At 35.4% G+C, this 5952-nt stretch overlaps 1 long non-coding RNA gene across 1 annotated transcript in view; it reads right to left on the bottom strand.

Moving 5' to 3' along the window:
* Window positions 1-5459, bottom strand: part of LOC138371359 (uncharacterized) — a 7634-nt gene extending 2175 nt beyond the window's left edge. Inside the window, exons 1-2 of the long non-coding RNA XR_011230412.1 lie at window positions 5248-5459; window positions 2202-2308 (exon numbers count right to left, since the gene is read on the bottom strand). This is a non-coding gene — a long non-coding RNA (uncharacterized lncRNA). The remainder of the gene's footprint in view (window positions 1-2201; window positions 2309-5247) is intronic.
* Window positions 5460-5952: the final 493 nt, after the last annotated feature.

The raw sequence follows: 5952 nt of genomic DNA, 5'->3' as shown, positions 1-5952 counted from the left end.
CTACTAAGTGGCTCCCAGAACTGAAGGGCAAGAGCTACGAGGAGACGTTAGAGGCATTAAATATGCCAAAACTAAAAGACAGAAGAGGTGATATGATCACTACATACAAAATAGTAACAGGAATTGATAAAATCGACAGGGAAGATTTCCTGAGACCTGGAACTTCAAGAACAGGAGGTCATAGATTTAAACTAGCTTAACACAGATGCTAAAGAAATATAAGAAAATTCACTTTCGCAAATAGAGTGGTAGACGGTTGGAACAAGTTAGGTGAGAAGGTGGTGGAGGCCAAGACTGTCAGTAGTTTCAAAGCGTTATATGACAAAGAGTGCTGGGAAGACGGTCTCATCCTTTAACTACACTTAGGTAATTACACACACACACACACATACATATTTATATATATATATATATATATATGTCGTACCTAGTAGCCAGAACTCACTTCTCAGCCTACTATGCAAGGCCCGATTTGCCTAATAAGCCAAGTTTTCATGAATTAATTGTTTTTCGACTACCTAACCTACCTAACCTAACCTAACCTAACTTTTTCGGGTACCTAACCTATCCTAACCTGCAAAGATAGGTTAGGTTAGGTTAGGTAGGGTTGGTTAGGTTCGGTCATATATCTACTTTAATTTTATCTCCAATAAAAAACAATTGACCTCATACATAATGAAATGGGTAGCTTTATCATTTCATAAGAAAAAAATTAGAGAAAATATATTAATTCAGGAAAACTTGGCTTATTAGGCAAATCGGGCCTTGCATAGTAGGCTGAGAAGATAGTTCTGGCTACTAGGTACGACATATATATATATATATATATATATATATATATATATATATGTCGTACCTAGTAGCCAGAACGCACTTCTCAGCCTACTATGCAAGGCCCGATTTGCCTAATAAGCCAAGTTTTCATGAATTAATTGTTTTTTCGTCTACCTAACCTACCTAACCTAACCTAACCTAGCTTTTTTTGGCTACCTAACCTAACCTTACCTATAAATATAGGTTAGGTTAGGTTAGGTAGGGTTGGTTAGGTTCGGTCATATATCTACGTTAATTTTAACTTCAATAAAAAAAAATTGACCTTATACATAGAGAAAAGGGTTGCTTTATCATTTCATAAGAAAAAAATTATAGTAAATATATTAATTCAGGAAAACTTGGCTTATTAGGCAAATCGGGCCTTGAATAGTAGGCTGAGAAGTGAGTTCTGGCTACTAGGTACGACATATATATATATGTATATATATATATATGTCGTACCTAGTAGCCAGAACTCACTTCTCAGCCTACTATTCAAGGCCCGATTTGCCTAATAAGCCAAGTTTTCCTGAATTAATATATTTACTATAATTTTTTTCTTATGAAATGATAAAGCAACCCTTTTCTCTATGTATGAGGTCAATTTTTTTTTATTGGAGTTAAAATTAAGGTAGATATATGACCGAACCTAACCAACCCTACCTAACCTAACCTAACCTATATTTATAGGTAAGGTTAGGTTAGGTAGCCAAAAAAGCTAGGTTAGGTTAGGTAGACGAAAAAACATTAATTCATGAAAACTTGGCTTATTAGGCAAATCGGGCCTTGAATAGTAGGCTGGGAAGTGCGTTCTGGCTATTAGGTACGACATATATATATATATATATATATATATATATATATATATATATATATATATATATATATATATATATATATATATATATATATGTATATATATATATATTATATATATATGTCGTACCTAGTAGCCAGAACTCACTTCTAAGCCTACTATTCAAGGCCCGATTTGCCTAATAAGCCAAGTTTTCCTGAATTAATATATTTACTATAATTTTTTTCTTATGAAATGATAAAGCAACCCTTTTCTCTATGTATGATTTCAATTTTTTTTTATTGGAGTTAAAATTAACGTAAATATATGACCGAACCTAACCAACCCTACCTAACCTAACCTAACCTATCTTTATAGATTAGGCTAGGTTAGGTAGCAGAAAAAGTTAGGTTAGGTTAGGTAGGTTAGGTTGTCGAAAAACAATTAATTCATGAAAACTTGGCTTATTAGGCAAATCGGGCCTTGCATAGTAGGCTGAGAAGTGAGTTCTGGTACTAGGTAGGACGACATATATATATATATCGGACAATTAGTAAAAAAAAAAAAAAAAAAAAAAATTAAATTATTTTACCTTGTACCTAGATCCACCAGGCCTGTTTGGTGCCTGTTTCAGTACTTCAGACATCTGGAAGGTCACATCCTCCTCCTCAACTTGTGGATGTGCGTTGATAGATGATTCTGTAAAATTAAGTTATTTATATAATAATAAATTCAGTATAACAATAATATTCTGTAAAATTAAAAGTAATTTATACATCAATCAGATAAAACTCTCCAGAGATGGTGATACACAACATATAAAGGACAAGTTTCAGAACAAATATGCATTTAGGAATAAGGTTTTGTACATGTAGGTAGCACATGAGAAAATAAGTGGAAGGTGATCAAGTTTATATTAACATGTTAATGACTTTGTTAAGGCTTTGCAAGAATGAAAAAATATTAATAATATAATATCACCTACCAATTAATTGTACATCATTTATAAGTCAATTATTTGCATTATTATTATTCAATACTAATGATATAAAAATGCATTTTGTAATCTACTATTTATGCAAGTATTAAGCACAGGATCATGAAATAAACTGCACAATACTGTAATGGATAAACCAATTAAGTTTACATTTTCCTATAGCTAAGTCAGTCAGTTCTATTAGCAGCAGAGAACAATTATGCCCAACCTCTATTAAATGAAACAATCTTAAGAGCAAGTGATAGAAATATAATCATTTATGCTTGGGATTATGGCAAACCTCCAATCAGATGTAAATCAGGTCTTTCTATGGGCTACAGAAAATAACATGGTGATTAACGAACATAAGTTTCAGCTCATGCGCTACGGAAAAAATAAAAAATATAAAAACGGAAACCACTTACAAAACTCAGTCAAATCATAACATTGAACGGAAAAGCAACGTAAAGGATTTGGGTGTACTGATGTCAGAAGGCCTTACATTTAAAGAACACAATAAAGTAGCCGTCACAACTGCAAGAAAAATGACAGGATAGATAACAAGAACTTTTCACACTAGAGATGCTATACCGATGATGATAGTTTTCAAGACGCTAGTGCTCTCTAGAGTGGAATACTGCTGCATAATGAAAGCCCCTTTCAAAGCTGGAGAAATTACTGACCTATACTTATGCATTTATCTTCGGTTTAACACAACAGGCACCAGACACACGCTAGGCATCATACACACTAGGATAAAACAAACATTAGGCCAGAAGTCAGAAAAGAATTCAAAGAATTTTACTGGAAAGGCTTGCTGTTAGGAAAGGAAGTAATTGAGATGAATTAATGCACAGTATGTCAATTTTGTGAAATATATGATAAAGGAACAAAAACATTTATACCAAAACAAAGATGCAGAACTAGGAAACGGGATTTGTTCAACTGAAATTTCAAGACGGACAGAGACCAAAAGACACAAAAATGGAATCAATATACGAAGAGGCCAAACCCCCAAACATACCAGTAATACAAAGAGAAACAACTACACGGCAGTGAGGAGAGAGGCAGAAAGAAATTTTGAAAAAAAGGAACAAACAAATGTAAAGTAGAACAAATCATATTCTATAAATACAGCAACAACCAATTGCAGGTAAAGGATAATATTCAGAGCTTTTAAATGCATGGATGGCGAAATACTCAAGAAATTGTTCACGACTTTTGTTAGACCAAAGTTGGAATATGCAGCGGTTGTATGGTGCCCATATCTTAAGAAGCACATAAAAACTGGAAAAGGTGCAAAGACATGCTACTAAGTGGCTCCCAGAACTGAAGGACAAGAACTATGAGGAGAGGTTAGAGGCATTAAATATACCAAATATACTACACAAATATATATACTACACATGCACAATAAACCCCTACACAGGCTGAGTATGGTGTGTACAATAAATTATTAGCTAAAAGATAAGACTGAGTTTGTATAAATGGGGGTTAAGTCAGAGTGGGAAAATGTAAGTGGAGTGCCTAAAAACCCTGTCCTGGGACCTCTGTAATTCATAATATATACAAATAATTTAGACTCAGGTTTGATCAGCAATATTTGAAAATTTCCAGACGATACAAAAGGGATTTTTTTCTGGATTCAGGATTATTTTTTTATGGCTGAAAACAGGTTTTCAGCAATAAAAGAAATACAGTATTGCTGGAACAACCGTCGACATCTTCAAGAGAAAACCTGAACATCTTCAAGAAGTGAAGATGACCTTGAGAAGAAGTATAGGTTGGGAGAAGTATAGGTTAGGAATTGTCTCCAAAGAATTCTCAAAGAATTACTCGTTATTGCTATCCAAGATAATTAGACGAGCCAAAGCTAAATACTACGAAGATAAATTTACCCAAATAAAGAGTACCTTACCTAAAAATATGTATGTACCTTACGTAAATAAACATTTGATTTTGAAGTGCCGGACAAACAAGGCTGTGGTGGATATGTGGGCCTGAGGGGCCTGTCCAAGCAACAGCCTGTTGGACCAAGCTCTCACATGTCAAGCCTGGCCTTGGAAGGGCTTGGTGAGTAGAACAACTACCAGAACCCTATAATGCATGTATCAAGGTGTCCAGGCAGTGAGCACCACATAATGCAGTGCAGTCCTGTAAGAATAAGCACAGTAAGTATGGGCATGGAGGGGGTGCAGCAGTGGCTTGTGAAGGGCTGGAGAGTAAATGGACATGCCCAGGGGTAAAAAGCATTAGGGTAACAGAACATAGCCCATAAAAATAGTAATGACTGTGAATGAATAATTATATGAATGCAATAATATTTCATATCTCAATAGGAATACTAAGCAGGGTGCAAGACAAGATACTGGTGGTGATAGTGGTTGGTACAAGTCCTCACATCCCCACAGACACCAGTAACAGCCCTCACCTCCCAACACAGTACCTTGTAGCGAGTTAATCTTATACTCGCTTCATTATCTTATAGCATAACTAATTAACACTAATTACAGAAGCTACACAGGTGATACTTTGGTGTGAGTTGAGCGCACTGAGCGTCGGTATCGCTACACCCTTGTTCCTTAACAACCCTTTGGACCTTTATTACAGAAAAATAGAATCAATTAATTTAATAAAATATAAAATATAAGTGCTTACTTACGATAATACTATCGGTGGAACACAAAATCTTCTTCTTCTTGATAGTAGGTGCAGTTTGCATGAAGGGTTAGTCCTCGCCATGACTGAACTGACGACAAAATGGCCGATGTGTTGATATGGCGTCAGGTGACGCTGTGACGTCACAGGTGAGGGACGCTTTGCGCATTACTCCCTCGTACTTAAAAAGTACTACAGGTACTTTTTGGTTTTATTTTTGAATATGGCAGAAGTTGGACAGCTTTTCAAATCATTATAAGGGAGTGAGTTCCATAGACTAGGTCCCTTATTTACATAGAGTGTTTACATAGATTAAGTTTGACTCTGGGGATATCAAAGAGATATTTATGTCTGGTGGGGGACGTGGCCATGTGTTCTATTACATCTGTCCAGGAAGAGTTTCAGAACAGGGTTTGCAGTTAGAAAAAGGGCTTTATAAACGTAATTTACACAGGAGAATGTATGGAGTGAATTTGTTTAGCATGTTTAAGGATTTGAACAAGGGAGCTGTGTGTTGTCTGAAGGTAGAGTTATTTATTGTCCTGATAGCAGATTTTTACTGGATGATGATGGGCTTGAGGTAGTTTGCAGAGGTTGAACCCCAAGCACAAACGCCATAAGAATGATAGGGATAGATAAGTGCATAATAGAGTGAGAGGAGAGCAGAGTAGGGTACATAATATCTGATCTTAAACAGTATACCAACTGT

The sequence above is a fragment of the Procambarus clarkii genome, chromosome 35, assembly GCF_040958095.1.
Source record: "Procambarus clarkii isolate CNS0578487 chromosome 35, FALCON_Pclarkii_2.0, whole genome shotgun sequence".
Taxonomy (NCBI): domain Eukaryota; kingdom Metazoa; phylum Arthropoda; class Malacostraca; order Decapoda; family Cambaridae; genus Procambarus; species Procambarus clarkii.
The sequence above is the reverse complement of the archived record's forward strand: the minus strand, read 5'-3'. Positions and strand labels throughout refer to the sequence as shown.